The sequence below is a fragment of the Schistocerca nitens genome, chromosome 11 (assembly GCF_023898315.1).
Source record: "Schistocerca nitens isolate TAMUIC-IGC-003100 chromosome 11, iqSchNite1.1, whole genome shotgun sequence".
Lineage (NCBI taxonomy): Eukaryota > Metazoa > Arthropoda > Insecta > Orthoptera > Acrididae > Schistocerca > Schistocerca nitens.
In genome coordinates, this window is record NC_064624.1 from 29,151,971 (window position 1) to 29,177,008 (window position 25,038).

Consider the following 25,038-nt stretch of genomic DNA (forward strand, 5'->3'; position numbering starts at 1 on the left):
AAACTCGACCTGTGCAGTGTATAGAGGCCAATCGGCGCGGTGGATAGACCAACGAGGTAACCTATCCATCGGGGAGCGGGAAGGGAGCGTGATAATCAACGGGAAATGGTCACTATCACAAAGGTCGTCGTGTGGCGACCAGTGTAATGAAGGGAGGAGAGAGGGAGAAGAAAGAGCAAGATCAATGGCAGAAAAGGTACCATGACCGGCACTGAAATGTGTAGGGGAGCCATCATTAAGAAGACACAGGTCGTGGTCTGCAATAAATTGGTCTATAAGAAGACCTCGTCTAGATGGAAAGGCACTGCCCCACAAAGGATGATGAGCATTAAAATCCCCAACGAGGAGGAAGGGAGAGGAAGTTGCTGAAGAAGGGTGGTTAAGGCAGCAGGTGTAAGAGTCCTGTCAGGAGGGAGATAAAGATTGCAAACTGTGACTGCAGAGTCTAAGTCGACCCTAACAGCAACCGCTTCCAATGTAGTTTGGAGAGGAATCCACGTGGTAGTAATGTCTGTACGGACCAACGTACAAACGCCACCAGAAGCCCGCAAGGGTCCGACCCAATATCGACAGAAAACACGGAACCCACGGAGGGTCGGTGAGTGAGCATCAGTAAAATGAGATTCCTGGAGAACCACACAAGCTGCAGAGTTGGACGAAAGAAGGGATTTCAATTGCGGAAGGTGACGATAGTATCCATTACAATTCCATTGGAGAACCACAGAACGATGGTTTAAATGAGGGCTGAGCACGCTAAATCCAGTCATACCGCCGGGTCCCCACCCGTCACCGACATGGAGGGGGCGACATCCATGAACGACAGGTCAGAATGCGGTTGTGAAGTCGGGGAAGGGACCTCCGGTGACACCAGAGGCTCTTTGTCCCGGGACTTATGTTTCTTCTTCTTTTCAGGCTGAGATCGAGGAGGGCTGTGTGGCATAAAGGAGCCAGCTGCAGCAAGATCAGGAACAGAAAGAGACCGGGCGACCTGGGGGCCGACAGATCGCGGCTCTCGCGGTCGCCGCGCGGCAGCAGACCTTTGACCTGGAAGGTGCCGGGAAGGGGCATCCCGGGAGAGGCGCCCTTCACCGGCAGACGCCGAAGGAGTGGGACACTTCTCCGGCTGGGGAGGGGGAGCAGCGCCCATAGGAGAAGGTGTGGGAGCCGCAGGGGTGGGGGGGAGGAGAGGGGTCCGGGATGGGGGTAAGGAAGGAGGAGGAAGGGGGTGAATATTTAACCAAGGCGTAACTAGATGTCATGGACACAGGGTGCAGTTGTGCATATTTCTTATGGGCCTCTGTGTAGGTTAAACGATCGAGGGACTTATACTCCTGTATCTTTTTTTCTTTCTTATATACTGGGCAATCTAGTGAACATGGAGAATGACTACCATGACAATTTACACATACAGGAGGGGGAACACAGGGACTCCCCTCATGGAGTGGACGTCCACAGTCACCACAGAGAGTGGCCTGGAAACAGCAAGAAGACATGTGGCCAAAACGCAAGCACTTAAAACACCTCATAGGAGGTGGGATGTACGGCTTCACATCACAGCGATAGACCATAATCTTAACTTTCTCAGGGAGGGTATCCCCTTCAAAGGCCAGAATAAAGGCACCAGTATCAATATGATTATCTTTAGGACCCTTCTGAACACGCCGAACAAAGTGAACACCCCGCCGTCCAAGATTGTCCCGAAGTTCCTCATCAGTTTGAAGGATGAGGTCCCTGTGAAAAATCACACCTTGTACCATATTTAGAGACTGGTGAGGGGTAATGGACACAGGAATTGTGCCAAGATGGGTACAGGCACGTAGGGCCGCAGATTGGGCAGCTGAAGCAGTTTTTATCAGCAACGAACCCGACCGCATCTTGCTCAGGGAGTCCACTTCGCCGAACTTGTCTTCAATGTGTTCCACAAAGAATAAAGGTTTGACACTGGTGGAAGTATCTCCATCAGTCCTGGTGCAAACTACAATCCTGGAAATGGAAAAAAGAACACATTGACACTGGTGTGTCAGACCCACCATACTTGCTCCGGACACTGCGAGAGGGCTGTACAAGCAATGATCACACGCACGGAACAGCGGACACACCAGGAACCGCAGTGTTGGCCGTCGAATGGCGCTAGCTGCGCAGCATTTGTGCACCGCCGTCGTTAGTGTCAGCCAGTTTGCCGTGGCATACGGAGCTCCATCGCAGTCTTTAACACTGGTAGCATACCGCGACAGCGTGGACGTGAACCGTATGTGCAGTTGACGGACTTTGAGCGAGGGCGTATAGTGGGCATGTGGGAGGCCGGGTGGACGTACCGCCGAATTGCTCAACACGTGGGGCGTGAGGTCTTCACAGTACATCGATGTTGTCGCCAGTGGTCGGCGGAAGGTGCACGTGCCCGTCGACATGGGACCGGACCGCAGCGACGCACAGATGCACGCCAAGACCGTAGGATCCTACGCAGTGCCGTAGGGGACCGCACCGCCACTTCCCAGCAAATTAGGGACACTGTTGCTCCTGGGATATCGGCGAGGACCATTCGCAACCGTCTCCATGAAGCTGGGCTACGGTCCTGCACACCGTTAGGCCGTCTTCCGCTCACGCCCCAACATCGTGCAGCCCGCCTCCAGTGGTGTCGCGACAGGCGTGAATGGAGGGACGAATGGAGACGTGTCGTCTTCAGCGATGAGAGTCGCTTCTGCCTTGGTGCCAATGATGGTCGTATGCGTGTTTGGCGCCGTGCAGGTGAGCGCCACAATCAAGACTGCATACGACCGAGGCACACAGGGCCAACACCCGGCATCATGGTGTGGGGAGCGATCTCCTACACTGGCCGTACACCACTGGTGATCGTCGAGGGGACACTGAATAGTGCACGGTACATCCAAACCGTCATCGAACCCATCGTTCTACCATTCCTAGACCGGCAAGGGAACTTGCTGTTCCAACAGGACAATGCACGTCCGCATGTATCCCGTGCCACCCAACGTGCTCTAGAAGGTGTAAGTCAACTACCCTGGCCAGCAAGATCTCCAGATCTGTCCCCCATTGAGCATGTTTGGGACTGGATGAAGCGTCGTCTCACGCGGTCTGCACGTCCAGCACGAACGCTGGTCCAACTGAGGCGCCAGGTGGAAATGGCATGGCAAGCCGTTCCACAGGACTACATCCAGCATCTCTACGATCGTCTCCATGGGAGAATAGCAGCCTGCATTGCTGTGAAAGGTGGACATACACTGTACTAGTGCCGACATTGTGCATGCTCTGTTGCCTGTGTCTATGTGCCTGTGGTTCTGTCAGTGTGATCATGTGATGTATCTGACCCCAGGAATGTGTCAATAAAGATTCCCCTTCCTGGGACAATGAATTCACGGTGTTCTTATTTCAATTTCCAGGAGTGTTGATAACGGGGGAAAGGTTTTGCCCCTAGACGACGGGCCTGACCCTCTTCCCAGGGGGTAGCCATGGAAGGGAAGGACGAAGGGGCAAGAGAAGCAGCACTTGAGGAATCAGTTCCACGCAGAGAGATGGCCGCGGAAGAACGGCCAGAGTTTTGGACCCGTATGCATTTCATCTGCATAGCATCCGCCCTGATACCACCCACTCCGATCAGGGGCTCTCCTCACGGGCGCCACCCAGCCACGGCAAGGGCTGTCTGGCACAGTGGCCATTGCCGGGAGTTCCGATGCTCCAGGATGATGAACAACCACTCCAAGGCATGCATGAGGAGGTCACAGCTCAGGTATCAGAAGTGAGATCCCTGTGTGTTCAGGGGGCTCAACCAAAAGGGTACATAGCGACCCCACCACACGGGCTGGCTACCGTGCTGGCTATGCACCCTAGCATCAGACAGCGACGTGAAAGAAAAGGTGGAATGTACTAGGAGGGCGCACGTCGGAGACACTAGGTAAGGTGCTCTTCCCCAAATGGCTCACACTACGGAGGAGAAATTTTGTAATGGAGGTCAAACCCCAGAGGGGGACCAAGGAATGCCAAAAGGAGGAGATGATTACGCAACAAAGCCGGAGTGTAAAACCAACAGAACCAGGAGGATAACGGGGGCCAACATAAGCAAGGACACCAATAGAGGGAGAGGAGAGGGCGAGGGGAAAGGAGCATGGAGGGGAAAGGAGGGGAAGGGAAAGGAAATGCAGCCCGGGAGAGAAAGAAGGCTGCAATGGCTCGGGGCCCCGTGCTCGCCACGCACGTATCCACAAAAGAGTTGTGGACTCCATGGGGGGACATGTGGGTGAAGATGTACTTACAGACAAATGGAAAAATCACTATTTGAGTGTACTACTGAAATGAATTTTTTTAAGGGATTGGATTACAATGGTCTCAATAAAACTCATACGATAAATCTAAAACATTTATTATGAAAGCACACAGACACCAACATCTTAAACATAACACCCTGCTATTTTCATCAACTACGTCCAAATTTTTTTATTTTGTGATAGAGTTTTGTCTATTTTGGCCAGTTTCTTCATCTGCTTCAGGGTATGTGGGAGTTTTCTGATAAAATCTGCAATATTGATGAAACAATAATAAAAACGTTGAAAATGTTATTTTAAAAACTGTTCAAGAATTAAGGTGTATTTTATAGTCTGTAAAACATGGTATGTAGTGATGAGTCACATCCTGCCTTCAGAGTTTGGAAGAGTACATTATACAAGAGAGATATTGCAAGATATTGCAGTAGGCTCACAGAGGATCACTGACCTATACACCATAGAAAAGATCCACATATAAGAAGACTGAATAATGCTGCTTTCAAAAATAATTTTTACAAAGAAGCTCATTATCCTGAATGCACACTATAGTTTAGTATTTAATGCCCAAACTTAAACTATTGGCTGGAGTCCATATAGTGTTGTTGTTTCTACTGAACATTTGTTAGAATATGAATGGCAGTTGGAGACATTGAAGCACAAGCATCTATTAATACATCTTCACAACTTTTGCTTTAATCTCTGAACTTTATCTGAGGGTCCAGAAACCTAGCAGAGAATTTCTTACAAATAGACAAATACAATGCTAGGAATAGAGAAAGTATTAATCATTGTCATTAAAATGTTGGTGCAAGTACACGGGTGTCCAAAATTAAAACAACAAATGGAAATTTTGCTAGGTTGCAATTATTTTGCCACAAAACAATGTAAACAGGTGATAGTAAAGTAGAAACAATTCAAGAATGCAGACTGTAAACAACATGTGTAATTTTAGACAAAAATGTTGTTCTTTTTTTCTAACTTAACGGATTTGCACACACATTCAGACAACTGGTTAGTGTGCTCAGTATGGGGTGTGACCACCTCTGGCAACAATACAGGCCTGATAATGATAGGGCATGCTGTGAATATCATCAGTCACCTGTTGAGGCAATAATGCCCATTCTTCCTGCAGAGCTGCTCGCAGTCTTGGAGAGTGGTTGGTGGATGCTGATGTCATGCAAGCCATCTCCATGGTGCATCACAGATATGCTCTATGGGACTCAAATTGGGACAGTGAGCAGGCCAACCATGCGTGCAATACTGTTTCCAAGAAAACATCAACCAGCTGTCTCTATGGGTGTCAAGCATTAACATCCATCAATACAAAGTGTGGGCACAAAGTACCCTGCAACAACTGCAGGTGAGGTCCCAAGATCTTGCACTACTAAGGCGCTACTATTGTGCTCTTAAAGCCAAATAACAGTCCTCTCCTGAAATCACACATGGTCGGCCCTGCCCTGTTCTTCGGGATACAGTTTTGGTTTCTATAAACTGTCAGCAAATCCGAGAAATGACAGAACAATTCACATTACGCCACTGGTCAAAATCAGTTTGCTGCTGTCCTGTTTCCCTTCTTTCTATGGCCCACCACTGCAGAGTGTCTGATAAACATCTTCTCTGCACCATCTGTGACTGTGTAAAAAGCTATTGTGGCTGTTGCGCTACCTGGCAGACACTACCTTTTTTCATAGGTGCCCTGACATCACCGTTGGCACGGTTGTCAGTTGACCAGAATGCCATCTTATATGCAGAACACAATACGGACATCTGTGTGACAGTGTGTATGATTATATTGTGAATTGGACACAGGTTGGGGACATAGCAGTTTGTTGCTTTAATTTTGGAGACCAGTGTATGTTTTACATTCTTTAAGTTGGGATACTGAATCAATCATCTTACCTGTAAAATCATTTCTCATAGCACTTGTTTTCATATTTTCAGTTTTCTTGGTGGTGCACTTACTGTTTTCATCATTGGTGGATTCTTTACTATCTTTGCCTGGTACTGAGACTGTAGTATTTGGCTTTAATTTTCCATAATTTATGTTATTACTTGATTGAATACTACAAGAAACTTCATTTTTACCAACACCATCATTCTTGTTCTCATATATTATGGCATTATAACATTCATTTTGTTCACTGATGTGTTTGTTTCTACTCTTTAGAACTCTCCTTTCTGAATTTGTAAAATGAATTGGGTTTTCAAATTTATTATATAGACAGTTATTGCCATCTAAAGAATCACTATTCACAACTTTGTCTGAGCCAGGTATGGATGGCTGTCATTATTTTTTACTTTTCTTTACATTTCTGTCAGCTAATTCTTTTTTTTTGTTTCGAGTTGACTGCATTTCTTATGCTTTTTAGTGGTACTGCCTCTGGATTGTTCATTTCATATTTTTTCTTGTCACCTGCACTTTGTACTCTGTTGTTTTTCACAGCCTGTAAAAATAATTAAATAATTCAAAACATGCACATCAACTGAATTCAAATGTAAATCAGTCACCTACATTACACCACCACAAATAATGATATATATAAAACATTTTAAAATAAATTAAAAATACAGGTGATAAAAGCTTTTAGTTCAATAATTTTTAATCACTGTGGGTGATGATAATCAACTATCACACAGATGGGGTGTTAAGAAGCATAAAGGTACATAATAGCTACAGACACTACTAATGCTGGAGCAATCAAAAATGGTGACCAGCCCTCATACACAGCCCCAATTTCTGTTAGAAATGTCCTCTGCCTGCTACTACCATCTTGTTCCATTCACTTTTTGCTCACTTATCCCATCAGATCCCACCGATATTCTAGTTGGGAGACACGTTCAGACCTTTCACATGTGTGTAAATAGAAAATACGTTTCTCCACATTCTGCATATCAGCACTCTTGCACCAAGCATGTAACAGTCATGCATAAAATAATGTATTTCCTACCCTTTGCATGATTACAAATATTTACAGAGACCAGGAAGAGGACTTTAAAAAGCTGCAAGATTATTCAGTCATTTGATAAACTGATGCACTAGATAAATGAAACAAAATGTGAAGGCACAGTGATGTGGTAGGCTATTCATCCAGTAGAAATATCATTGGTCATTTGAGAGATGAAAGAGAAATGAAGAGGTGGGAGAGTATCATGGTGAATTAATAACCACTACTCCACTACAGCCAGTCCATCCGTTTTGTTGTATTCATATCCTAACAAGTTGGTGCAGAGCGTAAATGTCATTTCAAGCTACTTTTATTATTTTAGGACTTCTTGTCATCAAACTCCATGTTATTTTGCTAATTAATGTACTATGCAGCATGTAATCTATTACAGGAGTGAAAAACTTTGTGCATGTCCACATTTTGTTATGATTGTCAGCTAACGACATGCTTCTCCTTTCACGATATCAGGGGCTGGAATTGAACTAGCACTAAACAGATTCACTGATTAAATTTTGTCATGTCATTTTGAGCTCAATTTTTTGGTTATTCTATACGATTTCCTTCCAGGGATCATTTTCTTGATTCAAAACTTTATATTATTCATAATATATAAAAACAATCTGTGAGTGTTCATGTTTCCCACTCACTGCTACATTGTTGTTGCTTCATTAGTTTTCCTGTAGTTTCCTGCTTCACCTGACACAATTTTAGGTTTCTTTGTGACTACATAATTTGAGTGTTTACTGGGTGGGACTAAATAATATTTTAACTGGGCGTTCTTTACTGTAGCTCCGAAATGCTATATGTTTACAATACAAGACTTCATGTACACTCTCTCCCTTTCTAGATCAAAAGAACATAATATCTTAACAATTTGTGGAGTTTTGGGCTGACTCATGTTGCAGATACTTTCTGTTTTACTAAAACAGTAATCTTATGGTTAACATAATATGTGATTAATTAATTTGGATCAGAATGGAATTTAAGTTTGTAGCACTCTTGAAACATTCTTTTGGAACATGATAACATCATAGATAAACATAAGTGAGAACATAATTATCAACAAAATATTTACCTACAAAATTATGACAATATGGTTTATAGTTAAAGTAGTCATTTAGCCAAAGATGTTAAAGCATTTTCGTCCATACAAAATTCTTATTACTGATTTTTTGATAGGGAGGACAAAATGTGTGCATATGAGGTTCAACATCAACAGGGATGCAGGAAAATATGGAATACACATTCTTACAGGGTTAGGAATTCCCATCAGAGAGCCTCGCTCCAGGCATATTCCAACTGGTAAAACCACCTGAGCGTATGAACAATGTTTCCTCGGGAGAGAACTGGAAGCTACAGGAAAAGTTCAAAGCAGAGCCACTTGGAGCTGGTGACTGGCCAAGGCTACACATTGGGAATTATACCAAATGCAAAAACCATCAACATACAGTTCACACCACTGGTCTGACAGATGTGACTAGCCTAATGACAGCAATGAGGAAGAGAGTCACACTCAGCATGGAGCCCTGAAGGACACTGTTCTCTTAAATCTGTGGGCAGCTGAGTGATATACCAACCCTGACATGAACAAACCAACAAAAAAATCAATATCGAGCCCCAAAAGCCCCAGTTATGGGCAGTAAGTAAAATGGTGTCATACACATTACGTAGGTAAAAAGAAGACTGCAATGAGGTGTTGGCATTAAAAAAAGCCTTATGGACTGCTGTTTCCCATCTAATCAAATGGTCATTTGTGGTCTTACACATTCAATAATGAGAGAACACTTAAAAACACAACAGAATTCACACAATATGTCAAAGACATACAAGTACGTGATGGAGCCACACTTTCCTCATTTGACATACAAAACCTTTATTCATCCATACCAATAGATCCCACACTACAGATAATGAATGCCAACCTACATTAACACAAAAAAATCCCTTCAACTCACATTTCTGAACCAATGGACGTGCTTGAATTCACACTTTCACACAACTATTTTAAATTTAACAATAAAATCTACAAACAAACAGATGGTCTGGCAATGGGTTCAAATCCTTCCAGATTGCTAGCAGAAATATTTATAAGTAACCTAGAAGACAAAATCCTAAATTCCAATCACCATCTCCAGGGAAATATCATCTACTACTACAGATATGTAGATGGTACCATCATTTTAATCAAAGGCACTAAAGATGACATCAGTGAGTTGAACCAGTTTTTGAACAACTACCATGAAAACATAAAATTCACATTTGAACAACAAACAGATGACAGTATAAATTTCCTAGACCTTACCATTAGAATAAAGAATAACAGACATGAGTTTGAAATTTATCCACAACACATACCACAATCCACAACTCCTCTTGTCATCCCACAGCACACACAATGGCAGCATTCCGGTAAGTGATCAATAGAGCTATCCAACTACCACTCTCTGAAGAGAAATGTGATCAAGAATTTAAAACAATAAAACAAACAGCTTTTGAGAATGGTTATAACAGCTCCATAGTAGACACCTTAAAACACTCAATAATGGCAAAGCAATCACAACACAAAAAACAAAAAGAAAATAACATCTTCCATACAATCCCATTTCTAGGGAACATTTAATACCAGACTGCCAATGTCTTCAAACGAAAAGGCATAAGCATATCCTTTACAACAGACAACAAGATTGGACAGAAGTTACCCCACAACATCGGCACACGAAACACACTTCATCACACAGGTGTGTACAAAATTGAATGTTTGGGCTGTGACTGCTTCTACATAGGCCAGACAGGCAGATCATTTGGGATTGAATTCAAGGAACACATGGCAGCACTAAAAAACAAAAAAATACCACACATCAGCAATAGCCACCCACCTGCATGAAAAAAAACACCATGTTAACAACACAAGTATCAGCATCCTACACATCCAACCAAAAAGCAGAAAACTAGACAGCTTTGAAACACACCAAATAAAACAACCTGAATCCATCTTAAATGACAAAAATGACAATATTTAAAATAGTATCTTCTCTGTTTTCTGCAACTGCCTACATCATTAAAATACACACACACACACACACACACACACACACACACACACACACACACACACACACACACATGTGCACATGCACACACACCTTAATAGTTACCATAAATATTGACAGCTGCCAAGAGTACAAGAGATTGACCTCATTTACAGATAATTCATCACACCTACAGCTTGTACACCTTGTCAGCTTGAAACTATATGTACATCAACTACTGGCAGAAATTGTATATCTATCTGCATATTTTAAAGCATTAACCAATGTATTACCCCAACCTTTAGGCAGCTAATATATGTAGCACGTAAACATAAGACCCCTTGCCATGTATAGTTTACTCTCATACAATAACTCTTTCCACCTTCTCTCTCTCTCTCACCTTCTCTCCCTCTTCCTCTCCTTCTGCCTCCAGCCTGCCACATCTGTCTATTAATCTCAATTGTCATTTATATATAATTTTCCTGCTGTAGCCAATATGATTACTGTACTCAATGTCTGTAACGTATCACCTGACTGTCATTAACAAGTATGAAGTTTAAGCCATTTTAACATTTCATCTGACTGTATAAACGAGTGTGAAGTTTAAGCTGTTTTAACTTGTCAAAATTGGATTTATGTGCCACCTGAATTACACACACATGTATTCGACACCTCAAAACAAACACCTCCAAATCCTTTACATAACTATTCTGTAATAATGTTGTTACGATGTATATTCTTTGTACTTTGCGATTATGTCTTCTCTTCTGCTATACGAACCTTGCACCCAGCAGATTCCAGATGCCATATTTGTTTACAAATATGACAATATACATGTGATGTGTTATGACAGCAAAAGGAACCTGCGACCACTGGAGATACTCTATTTTACTTATTTTATGTTTACTGTTAGATATCAGTTTAATTTTTGTCAGAAGTAACCCAAAACTATGTTCTCAAATAGTGTCTTGTATCTCCACTAAACAGTGCCACAAGTTCCTCCAAAAAGTCGTAACACAACACACACAGAAATGTCATACTAACTAATGTAAATCCACCCGATGATGGAGGTTTAAACCTTCGAAACACGTTGTGGAAATAAATAAAACGGTGACTGGTAACAACGAACATGTTTTTTTGATTTAATGTCAATAACAGTCACGGTAAAGCCTAACCTAAAATGTTCGAATTTATAGGATTGACCCTTCCAGAAACTAAACTGACAGGGGGCGAAAGGTCCCACAACAGAAAACCCAAAATAACCGTCGTGCTATAATCTTTTCAACCAATTTGCAGAGGATGTTGGTGAGGCTAACTGGCCAGTAGATGTTGATGGATGTGGAGTTTTGTCTGGTTAGAATTGGGAAGTTCTCAGTCAGTGAAAGGTTGTTATATAATTCAGAGTGGTGAGGGTGAACAATAGGGGTATATCTTCAACTTTCCCATTATGCAGTCATAAGGTAGTTGGGTAAGAAGAGCTCACAGATGCTGATACAGAATGGGTTGCAAGGTGTTCAGCAAGAACTGACACCAGTTGTTAATCTTTGGTGGCCCAGAAGACTATGGAGCTTGGTCTATACACAGAATTAAGACATACATTCCCAAGGTGCAGATATGGTGCTCCCAGCATTCCTCCTTACTGTGCTTAATTAGACTGTTAGGCTTGTGTGCAATCACTTCAAACTGATGAGTGTGGTCTCTGAATGATGTCACTTGAGACATGCAGTGCCCTTAAATGATCCTGAATTGTTGCTGCAGTGTCTTTGGTCAACCACTGCATTGCCCGGTGGCAGTAAGGGCCTGTAGAAACGGGAATAACAGTTCCTGGAATGCAGACGATCAGTTAGGACACGTCACTCAGAACATGAAGTGGTAGCAGAAATATATAAGTGCCAGTTGACCATTTGAAGAGCTCAAAATGGTACATGATCTGTTACACTTACAAAGAAGTATCAGGAACATTGGAAAAAGGACACTACCATACAAATCATTGTGTAGTGACCATTGCAGTGAGTCCATGAGATTGGGGGAAAAGTCTGGACTAGAGCTATTCAATTAGAAGGCCCCTACCAGACAAGATGGTTTTTCCCTACGAGGGGAGAGGTGGTGGTGGTGGTGGTGGTGGTGGTGGTGGTGGGGGAGGGGGGAGCACTTAAATCCCAACATAGGAGAAAAATGGGAGGGGGAGGGAGAGGAGTTGTTGGATTAAGTTGGTCACCTCAAGGTAGGTAAGTGCCCTGCTTGATATAGTGATCAATAGGGCTGTTTGTATTTGTGTTGCTGTTGCATCCAGTGTGGATGCAAACAGGTACAAGCATTATGGTTGAGTGGCCTTGCACATGGGCAGAGTCATGTGCAAGAAGCACAAACAAAAGTAGGGATTGGTCAGTGGTCAGACATTGGAGAGTTGTTGTGGTAGATGCACATGTGTGAACGCGAGAGAGAGCTCTTCTGTGTAATGGTCTCTATAGCACTTATTTAAATGTTAGTGGTGTCAAGACTGAAGATAGCTGGGTTGGATCATAGTAAAAATTGTCTCAGTTATGTAAATAGTCGAAATTCAGGAATTTCCGACTGAACTGATGGTAAATTGTCCAATGTGTAATGGTGTATAAATGCACATTGGAGTGCATTAACAATGGCTACCAGTATAGAGACATGAAGACATCATCCTGCCACCATGGCATCTCAACTTGTAACAAAAGAAGGCAAGATATGAGACTTTTGTTAATAATTTTTATAATTTGAAAATAATTTCAAATCTATGCAGAATACCACCAGTTGATAATTTCAATTTGTGATCAATTTAGTAGTAATGTGGAACTAGTTATTGGAATTCTTGTAAAGTTATTTTGCCTTAAGCCACATTCCTCTTTCCTAAAGTACATTGCTATTTGAATATCAGTATTACTATTCAAGTTTATTTGTAGCACAGTATAAAGAAAAAACTTGTCTTATCCAATGTTACATTATGATGATGTATGCTCCTTTCGAGCGGCACTGTTAGTGCAAAGACAATGTGGTCACCTGCGTATAGGTAATTTGTTTAAAATTATCTGTCACTGAATTACAAAAGTTCTTGCAATGAATTATTTAAAGCCTAAATCAATTCAGTTCATTTCAGTCAACAATATTATTCCATTAGTAGCAAGTGTGCTAAGAATATTAAAATTTCAGTTCTGTGTTTACAGAGAAATAAAATTTCATTCTTGCAGGTAACTTTTCAGTCAAACAAGTCAGTGAAGTCATCTAAAGTCGTTAAAATTAATTCAAACAGGGAACAAAATTTGCTGCTCTAGAGCTGATGACCGACCTTCATTGAATTAGTTACTTCTCCACACGGGATAACTCTTGGTAAGTGACCAATGCTCTCATAGGAATTTGCTTAGGCTGCCTGCTGTTATGGCTGCCAACTGGGATTCTAAATCGATAGGAAAGTGGGTAAGGTAGAAAGTGCGACTGTGTATGAAATGTAAGGCAGTGTTCTACCTAGGATTGTTTATTGTTTAGTAATTGTGTTCGATAACAGGTGAACATTGTGTGTAGTGTCTCACTAATGCTCAACTGAGTGAAGTGACAGCATTGTTGAAAATACAGGATAAGGCAGGCAGCCAGCAGTTATATGAATGAGTGCCACGTGACCAGTCACGGCAGCAAAAAATTTCCAAATACGCTGGTGTAGAAGCAGTATATGGCTGCCAATTCCAGCAAAGTTACCACAGTAAAATTTGAATCATTCACTAAATTTTGTGAGTGATAAAGTCGAGTGGTGACATTAGGGTTGAAGAGAGTCAGTTGTACTTGTCATTACAGGGACTGAAATAGAACAAACATCACTTACATTGTAGATGGAAGTGACATCAGAATAACAACGCACAAGAAACGTGATTTGGGTTTGTCATTCAGGTTTCAACTCTTTACACCCCAAATTTAATTATATTATCAAATAATTTTTATACCATTTCACCTGTTGACTGCATGACAGGATTTTTAAAATTTGTGCGTTACTGCAGTAAAATGGTAATTTACAGAACCTTCAGTTTTGTAATTTTGGCATTGTAAAATAAATACCAAAATTGGTAAGTCCATGCGATAACCTGTATAATAATAGGAAACCTAACATTCAGAACAGTTAAGCAGCTTGTACTTCACTGCATGAAAATTTTAGATTGGCACAAATGAGAGAGGCACAAGATGATGTCAGGTCCTAATGTACCAGATGAGGCATTGCCTTTTGATCACAAGATGGTAGAAGACAGTGTAAGACAGAACAATAATTTAGAAGACAGGTCTTGAATGGTGTTACCAGCAGTGAAAACATTAATTTTTTTTATTTTTTTTATTTTTATTTTATTATATTTCTTTTATTTATTTATTTTTTTTTTGTTGGTGGATGTAACTGTACATGTGGATTAGACAATCTGTTAAGAAAATTTACGCTGATTATAAAAATGGAACAGGATTTCGGTCATGTAAAAATTAAAACTGAACCATATGTGACAGTGGAGGGGATGCAGATGGATATCGGTGTTGATTTAGTGACTCAAATAATGTTATGGCTACAGGTATTACCACTGATATGAACAATGTGGATGCAGGTTTCAAAAATAATGCAAAGCAGCTGGAAACTAACATGAACACTATTATGATGCAGTTAGAGTGTAAAATAAATATTAGCCTGGATACAAAATTGACACAAAAGGAAACAAAGATGACTAAACTGAAAGACAAAATTGATATTCAAGTGAAAACCGAGTATATCAAAATAGGAACCATGATATCCAATTTGGATTGAAATCTTTCAGGCAAGATTGACACAAATTTAATGATTTTCACTGCACAAAGCCAATGCATAACTGACATAAGCAAACTGGTAAACAATATGAAGACTGACGTAACTAAAATTAAGACAAAAATTGCTAGTATCAAAGAAAGATTTGATTTGGAAACTTAGAGAGTAGAATGAGAGCTAGAACCTCTTATAGAGGGACAGCTGCAAGTTATAAAACCCACAGTTAGGACTGAAATTTCAGATGAAACACAAGCCAAACTGGAAGCATTATGCAACACAATGAAGAGTATACTAGAGAACATGGGTTCTTGCATTCAACAGCAAGAATCCACAACAATTCATACAGAGGTGGAATTGGTACAATTGCAGGTACAGAATCAGACACTGAGTAGTTACACACCATTTGTAACAAAGAATTCTGGGATTTTAAGTATAGAGGGTAAGTTTGGCCCTCAGAAAAACAGGGAGGTTGGCATCCTACCGACTTCATCAAAAACTGTATGTGTTACCCACAATGCCAGACAAAGAAAGGATAAATTCAGTAACTAATTTGTTAACAGGAAATGCTAAGTGATGGGGACTGAATTTGGATGTGGAGAATTTGCCATTCTCTGAATTTTTGAGAGTAAGTTTCTGGAAGAGTTTTAGTCTGTCCAGAAACAAGACCAACTGTGATGAGAGTTTAACATTGCCAGAAAGCCAAAACATGGATGCGGATCCATGAAGGAATATTGTGAATCATAGTTTAAGAGCTTGGAGTATTTAAAAAGCAGAAGGTCTGAATCTGAGATAGCTTGAGAACTCAAGAAGAAGCTGCCATATGATTCCAAGCCATACGCAGGATGTAACCATGATAATTTTGAAGATTTTCTGGAAAAGCGGAGAGCAAAAATATAGAGTGCAAAACTCGCAATCGAAGAGGATTAAGGAACCATAATGTCCCTGAAAGAGCTAATGGCAATCAGCCACAAACAAATATGACGAGAGGAACAGTTAGAGAAGGCTGAGGAGGTTGTTACCACCAGGAAGGGGAAACTTAACTGGTAACAGGGTGCAAAACGAACTGGAAAAATAAGATCTGCATAGATATTACTTAACGAGTCGACGAATTGCGATGAGGATAAATCGTGAAGGAAGAGGAAGGCAGTAAGGGGAAGGATGATGCTGACATGCATGAATATTAAGAGATTATCTCTTTCGCTTCATATGCTCAACAGCTGGAGAAGCAGCCTGCTAAGAATCTGGCAACTTCCATAGAAGAGACTAATTCTGACCCAAACCTGCAAATAATAGAGTGTCATGTCAATTTCAATAGGTAATAGTGATAGCAGTCATGCATAACCAAGAAAACAAAAGATGTGACAGCAAAAAAGATGAGGTATCCGAAACTGTTGGAGTTTATACAACTGACAGTACTATCGGAGACATCCTACATAGATTAGAAAATTTGCAGGAAAACAAGGAAGATTTGAGCAGCTGCAATGGGGTGGTCATTTTTCCTGACAAACAAGTCGATGGAATTGATTTAAACCTGTGCAACCTGTTCAGAGAACAGACGGGGCAAGAAGAACAAGAAATTGGTCAAAATCAGTATTGAAAGACAGCATCTTTTAAGAGTAGCAAGATATGTATGATTCTGATGAATTGTAAATAGAGAAAGATGAACAACAGTAAGAAATATACACTCTAACAGTAAAATTTGTAGTGTCAATTTGAGCTAAAGAAAATAAAACCAAAAAAATCCATCAGGAAAACAATGAAGATGTAGTAAGCGAGGAAGTTTCCAAAACCATGGTAGAAGGGCATAACCAAAATGACACTGTAGAAGAGGATGCGGTCTCAGAATATGTAGGCATTGAGCTATGAGAGAAAGCAGAGCAGGATGGCTGAAATGGAGAATGAAACCTCCAATAATACTTTCACTATAAAGATGGGTCAGGTATCATGGCAAGACCTTGCAGTTGAAAGGATTTATTATGGTAAAATGAAGAAGACCAGAGGTAGGACACTAGGGTGCAAACCATCATTCCCATTAAAGTACATGGACAGGAAATGTTTGTACTTTTGGATACAGGAATGCAAATAACTACCGTTTCAAATGCTTTTCTTGAAATAACCAGGCACAAACTGGAAATTGAAAATATGCCAGTGACAGGTCTTAAGGTTATAGGCACCAAGAGAGTAGCAAACTTAAAAAGTACCAAGTATTATTAGATTTTCAGATATAGAGAGAGAGCGGCTTAGTTACGTATTTCTTGCGGTAACGGAATCAAGTGCCAAAATCATCCTAGGGATTGACTGGTTGATAAACTGAGCTCAAAAAGCTTGTGGGGGAACAAAATCACTATCCACACTGATCATAGAGCCTGACTCTCCTGAAGTACTGTCAATTGCTGCATAATGCACTGGCTTCATGTTCTCTGTTTTTACAGAAATTCAACATGGAAATCAGATACATCGAGGGTGCAGAGCATGCTGTACCTGATGCTTCATCACGACTGCCAGAGTGTAGTGGAACATCTCAAAAGGTGAGGGATAATGATGTAGCCTGCAAAATAAATTATTTAAAAAATTTAGAGGGAAACAAAAGAGGAAGTGTCAGAATTCCGATGAGATGCCTAAGTATGTTAAAGTCAAATTTGATGATGTAGATGCTAGCGACATAGGCTCCTATGTAATTTATGAAGCGATATAACACAAGAAGAAGATAAGTTGTCTGGGAATATGGTGAGTTGTCTCACAGCACATAGAGATGACAATTGATTATTTTCACCTAGATTTGGTCAAATGGGACAAAGAAATGTCCGGAAAAAAAAAAGGTTGGAGTGTCTACTGTTCAACAACATGGGCCATCGAATTATGCAAAGGGTAAAATCATGTGATCATTAAAAGTCAAAAGTGATAAATGGAACCAGTTGAAGGCCAATGTAGACAATAAAACCCAAGTAAGTACTAGAAATTGTGGCCTTGGACACTTTCGATCCACTACCCAAGATAACGGGAGGTTTTGTTTCTATATTTGTGGCAGTAGATCTATTTTTCAAATATATTACATCGTATCCAATGAGGAAGGCTATGTCAAAACAACTGAACCACATCCTTCACCAGGGCTTTGACTATCTATCATCATTCCCTGAAATGAGGGACATCCTACCTGAGATACTGCCCACACCTCCTAAAGGTGCTTTCCATTGCCGACCCAACCTCCACAACATCCTAGTCCATCCCTATGCCACTCCAATCCCAACCCCTTACCTCTGGAAGACCCAGGTGAATAACCTGTCCAATCCACTTACTCAGACTTCCTATTCTAGTCCTGTCACAGGTTTATCCTACCTCACCATGGGCCGGGACACCTGTGAAAGCAGCCACATCATTTGCCTGCTTTGCTGCTATCATTGCTCAGCTTTTTATACTGGTATGACTACCAATCAGCTGTCTACTAGGAGCAATGGCCACCATCAAATTGTGGCCAAGAGTAAAGCAGACCACCCTGTCGCACAACATGCAGCTGGACATAACACGCTTGATTTCAATGGCTGCTTCACTACCAAAGCCATCTGGATCCTTCCCTCCACCACTAGTTCTTCTGAAATGTGTAGATGGGAGTTATCCTTACACCACCTTCTCTGCTCCCCTTTATTATTCTTGCCTGAACCTATGGTAACATACTGTCCCCACACTCGTCACCCAATAGTTTCTATCTTGCAGCCATCTGTCAACACATCTGCCTCTCTTTCCCTGCCCCTCTCCTTTTTTGATCATGTTTTCCCAATTTCCTGCCACCACAATCTCCTGATGATGCACCTGTTAGCAGTCTAGTCATTGTACACTCCACCAGACATGGTTTGTCTCTCTCCCACCAATACACTACTACCCCTTCCCCTTCCCTGACCCCTCCAGACTGCTGCTTGCATCCCACGTGATAGTTGCATTCTGGTCCAAGTTACTGAAGTTGCCAGTCATATGTGCATTAAGTGTGCCTGCTTGAGCATGTGAATGGTGAAAGCTGTGGCTGAAAGCTTTATGCAAGTGTGTTTTTAACTGTGTCTGTCTGCAACTTGATGCATCTTCTTTATGGTAAGTGGCACTCTATCTTTTCCTACATTGTTCATATTTAATTATAAAAGTTAGTGGAAAGAATTATTTGAAGTTAAAATCACTTCAGAGCAGTTTCAGTCAACAGTAGTATTGCACTGCTAACAAGTGTGTTAAGAATATTAAAATTTCACTTTTCCATCTCTCCTCAAGTTCACTTTTCCATCTCGCATCTGAGTTTACATAGAAACAAAATTTCATTCATGCAGGTAGCTTTCCAATCAAACAAGTCAGTAAAGTCATCTAAAGTTTCCTACAATTAATACAAGTTTGAAACATGCAAAATTGCACAATAACCCTGAAAGAGTGGTTTGGTATGGGGCGGCAGAGGGGTGAAGTGGACTGCGGTAGTTGTCATGGGGTTGTGGACCCCTGCTGCTGCGGTGAGGACGAAGCCTCTCCATCATTTATAGGCCCCCGGTTAACATACAATACAATACTACACAATACAATACAATACAAGGTAGGAGGTGCTACTGTGTACAAAAAAGTAGGGCAGTATTCTCCCTAGGATTGAATCCCCAATCAAAGTTGTGCTTCAATGAAAAAGTTTGATTTGCGATTAATTTTGTGACTTATCCAAATTAAGTATTTTCTGTAGGAGCACATGACAAAAAATTTATTATTTAGTAACTGTGTTAGATAAAGTGTGAATATTATGAATAGTATTTCGCTAATGCTCAACAGAGTGAAGTGACAGCAAAATACATTGCAGAACTCATGGAGCTGGGATTGGTTTTTATGAACAAGTTCTGCATGACTGACCATGACAGCAAAAAATTACCAAATGTGCACGTTTAGAAATAGTGTGTGGCTGCTAATTCTAGCAAAGTTACCACAGTAAAATTTCAAATACTCACTAAATTTTGTCAATGCTAACAATAAGAGAGCCAGTTGTACTTGACATTACAGGAACTGTAATTAAATAAACATCACTTATATTGCTCGAACAGTCCACAGGTATAGTGCCGGTTCATAGTGTCAAACGGGCACAATATTTCGGTGATCAGACATGTTGCCATCGTCAGGTGTGCTGACGAACAGAGCTCCTGAGGGTGGGCAGCCGATTTAAATCCCCTCCCCCTGCGGACCACTCTCATCGCTGTCCGTGCCCGTGTGCCGGCAGTCACAAAGATGGAGCGGGTGTGCGGGTGCGGACGGTGAAGAGAGCGGCCCGCAGGGGGAGGGGATTTAAATCAGAGCTCAGTTCGTCAGCACAACTGACGATGGCAACATGTCTGATCACCGAAATATTGTGCTTGCTGGACACTATGAACCGGCAGTATACCCGTGGACTGTTCGAGTAACAAATACACCAGGAGAAACTGAAGAATCACATCGCTTATATCGTCGACGGAAGTGACACCAAAATAACAACACAGGAGCAATGTAAGTTGGGTTCGTCTTTCAGTGTACAACTCTACAACCCAAATTTAATTATATTACCAAATAATTTTTGTACCATTGCAAGGTGACAGTAATATCTATTGCACTTCCACTGAATTATCACATTAATGGTTTTTTGGCTGGTGTTGGGTTGTTGGTCTTTTCTTCAGCCAGGTGAGGGGAGTTCAGGTTCCTGCAGATGGCGCACCCAGAATGATGAGAGGGGACAGCCTAACGTCCCCATGGTTTAATTGACTTGCACAACTACCGGAATATGACATCAAGAGTGTAAAAATGCCCAGTACTGCTGACTACCTCGCCACCGTGAAACTGGATGTAAACAACACAATTTTTTCCAAGGTTCAAAATATGAGAGGCAATCTTTGACATACAGTTTCTGCATTTTGTGTTCTGTAATTAGGGTAGCACACTTCAAGGATCGAGAAGAGTGGTCATTTCTGCAACTGTCAGAGAAAGCTGATAGTGGACATGATCAGTTTTTTGTGAAGTGTCCAACCAGTCTCATACATGCACTGGGTGGACACATGTCCAAAAGCATTGGCAGTTACAGCTTTGCACTGGGGGTGGGAAATACAGCTTCACATCACAGCAGTAAATCATGTTTGTGGTCTTCCCTGGAAGTGAATACTCCTCAAAAGTGAGGAAAAGAGCTCAGTGGCAACCTCGTTATCAGGCAGGCCTTGACATACTCAACACTTTGAATGGATACCATGCTTCTCCAAGTGTTCACATAATTCCTTTGCAGTGTTAGGTTTTGGTGAAAAATTATACCTTGTAAAATGTTTAGGCTCTTGTGGAATATTACACTAGCAGGTACATTACTAAGTATTTTTTACAAGAGCCAAAGCCCATGACTGGGTAGGATTCATCATTTTAATTAAGATTTTTAATGTACTAATGGAGGAGATTTCACCAAATAGATTTTCAATATTTACTAAAGAGAACACTGGTTTAATATGGAGAAAAGATCCTCCATCCGTTGGGGTGCAAACTGGGATTTGAGGGGAGTAAGTTTCTGTAAGCCACTCAGTTTTGTTTTGCTCCCACAATGTGTCATATCCAATGCATGTATAGTGTTCATGATCCAGTCACTCTACAGAATATCTCGTCACAATATGATGTGCAATACTTCAAAGGTGGTTTATGATTTTCATATGAATTCATAATTGTGCAACAAAATTTCACTCTTGATGGCACTCCATCTACTTTCTGCTCACACAACTTTTAACAAAATTCCAGGGAACTGACAATGTGTAATAGACTAAACTTTGAAATGCTGTTAAAACATTCACTGGAATGGATAAGTACAGTTGATCTTCCGTACATCCTCTAATGGTTACTACATTAATAAAAAGCTGGAAAACCCATTCTGCATTTCATTATCTGTTACATGACCAATATTCGAACCATCATCAAGTGTGTGAAAATCTTTATATATATATGAAAGTAATTAAAAACAGAAGGTATAATCAAAACTAATAGCAATAACATTATTTGTTGTGCTCAACACAAATACGATTCCATAATTTTCATGAGAAATATCTGAGTCTGGCATAGTTTCAAGGGGAATAAAATGATATAAGAGTGTACTTACAGGCAAAGCATTAGAGCCTTGATCATTACATAGTTTCTCTGGTACATTGTTATTTTTCTCTTTGCTGTTGTCTGCCATACAGTTTATGACTGATGAAAGAGTCTCACCTACACAAAGTACATTCTGTATAAGCACACACATACTATTGTTTAACCATGAACAGAAACAGATGAAACAAGTTATATTAACATGGTCAAATGTTTTAAGTCATTTCTCTTAATATTTGAATTGTTCATTCGTGAGTCAATGAGGGACTGAGGCTTTGTAATGGAATCTACGGTTGTGAAACATGAAACATGGTATTTTGCTGCTGTGAGCCAATAAATTGGTATGAGTCTCAAAATCTTCTGTGTAAGAATTAGTACTTTAAGAAATTTCCTTCGGAGGAGGAGGAGGAGATTAGTGTTTAACGTCCCGTCGACAACGAGGTCATTATAGATGGAGCACAAGCTTGGGTGAGGGAAAGATGGGGAAGGAAATCGACCATGCCCTTTCAAAGGAACCATCCCGGCTAAATTTCCTTTGGCATTTGGAGGTTGTGAGAGTACAGAACTGAGCAGAATCAAATGGAACTTTCATGATACTGTAATTAAAAACTACAGAAAAATATTATTTATATGTACGAGGGTCACTCCAAAAGAAATCCATTTTTATTCTACTGTGTTTGAAAGTTTTACAGTGTGTAGATACATCCTTTAGGAATAATATTTCCTTTTCTCCACATAATTTCCATCCCTCTCAGCTGCTTTATGCCGTCTTGGAACCAGCGCCTGTACACCTGCATGGTAAAATTATGGGCCAACCTGTTGGAGCCACTGTTTGGCAGAGTGCACAAGGGAGTCATCATCTTCAAACCTTGTTCCACGAAGAGAGTCTTTCAGTTTCCCAAAGAGATGATAGTCACATGGAGCCAGGTCAGGACTGTAAGGCAGGTGTTTAAGTGCTGTCCATCTGAGTTTTTTAATTGCTTCCATGGTTTTTTTGACTGACATGTGGCCATGCATTGTTGTGCAACAGCAAAACATCCTGCTTTTGCCGATGTGGTCAAACATGACTCAGTTGAGCTTGAAGTTTCTTCAGTGTTGTCACATATGCATCAGAATTTATGGTGGTTCCACTTGGCATGATTTCAACAATTAAGAGTCCTTCGGAATCGAAAAGCACCATAGCCATAACTTTTCCAGCAGAAGGCGTGGTTTCGAATTTTTTTTTCTTGGGTGAATTTTCATGATGCCACTCCATTGATTGCTTCTTCAGCTCTGGTGAAAAATGTTGGCACGATGTTTCATCACGTCACAATTCTTCCAACAAATTCATCACCACAATTCTCGAACTGTTCCAACAGTTCGCTGCATACCATTTTTCTTGTTTCTTTGTGAGCCACTGTCAACATCCTGGGGATCCACCTGGCACAAACCTTATTTAACGCCAACATTTTCAGTATTCTGCAAACACTTCCTTCCCCTACCCCAACGTAGCGTGACAATTCGTTCACTATGATGCGTCTGTCAGCAGTCACCAATTCGTTAACTCTCTGCACATTGTCTGGAGTCCATGCAGTATGAGGCCTGCTGCTGCGAGGACAGTCCTCAATATTTCCGTGCCCGCTTTCATCATGTAACCTGCTTGCCCACCGACTAACTGTACTGTGATTGACAGCAGCATTTCCATACACCTTTTTCAACCTCAGTTGGATGTTTCCCACTGCCTCGTTTTCACAGCACAGGGATTCTATGACAGCACGTTGCTTCTGATGAACGTCAAGTGTAGCAGCCATCTTGAAGACATGCTGTGATGGCACCACTCACGGGAACAGGTTGAACTAAGTTTGAAAACAAACGGGAAGGATGTATCTACACACTGTAAAATTTTCACACATGCAGAATGAAAACTGTATTTTTACAAAAATAGTGTGCATTTCTTTTGGAGTGACCCTCATAGATTATAATCTTCATACTCTGCCAGAAAAAAAAAAAATGCAACACTCTCAGGAACTGGGTTCAGTGGCAGAAGGGAGTAATCAGCATACACTGAAGGATCATAGTATTTGTGATTCATTTTACACACAATTTGGCAGTCAGACGGTGCTCAAGATATCTGTCTGTGTATCCTCTGTTTTGACTCTGCAGGCACCAACTGTGCTGATTAAGGTGAATAGTGTCTGAAACATTCATTCCAGTGTACAATCACACCCCAGCAATGAGCAACACACCTGTTGAACAGCTTCAGCCATTTGCACAGTCACACTGTGGCGCTGGATGAGGCTGGATGAACGGATCGACAGGTTGCTGTACAGGTTGGGCACAGTTTTTTTTTATAATGAATAGTGGGTTGCTGCTTTCAACAGCACCCTGTGGAAAATTCCCACACTTGTAGGCCAGGTTCAGGATATTCACACAATACAGACATAAGTCAAAATTGGAAAACTGTGTGAGCAGTGATGGCCAAACAAACATTATCCAGGGGTGAAATCCATGTGAAGGACCATTGGAAACCATCTGCTCACAGCAGGATTAAGATTGTACGTGATGTGCATTTAAGTGGTATTTATGAAATGAGTGGAGCCCTGAGCTATATCCAGAAGGCTAAAAGAGCCACACACAAATGGAAATGCTATCTGACATTAAAATCAAAGTAAAAGATTGGGTCGCCACCAACTCTAGCCACATGACAAACAAGAGGTTCGATTGAGTTGCAAAATTTGTTAATTTAATCATAAGGAAAAAACTCATAAAAGAATATTCATTGCAATGTCACTCATAAAAAAGTGGGACGTAATTATTAATATGATACAGGGATTGTTCACATGGATCAAATATTAAAATAAAGTAAAAAGTGTGTGACCACTGTGAATAAGAGCAGCTTGCAGCAACATTCATGAAAACAAGATTTACTCTAA

General features: G+C 41.2%; 1 long non-coding RNA gene across 1 annotated transcript; it reads right to left on the reverse strand.

Moving 5' to 3' along the window:
- Nucleotides 1–4,417: 4,417 nt before the first annotated feature.
- Nucleotides 4,418–22,251, reverse strand: LOC126212847 (uncharacterized). The gene is made up of 3 exons (XR_007540943.1): nucleotides 22,140–22,251; nucleotides 6,174–6,718; nucleotides 4,418–4,525 (listed from the first exon to the last, which is right to left on the reverse strand). It is a non-coding gene; the product is annotated as an uncharacterized LOC126212847 (long non-coding RNA).
- Between the last annotated feature and the right edge of the window lie 2,787 nt (nucleotides 22,252–25,038).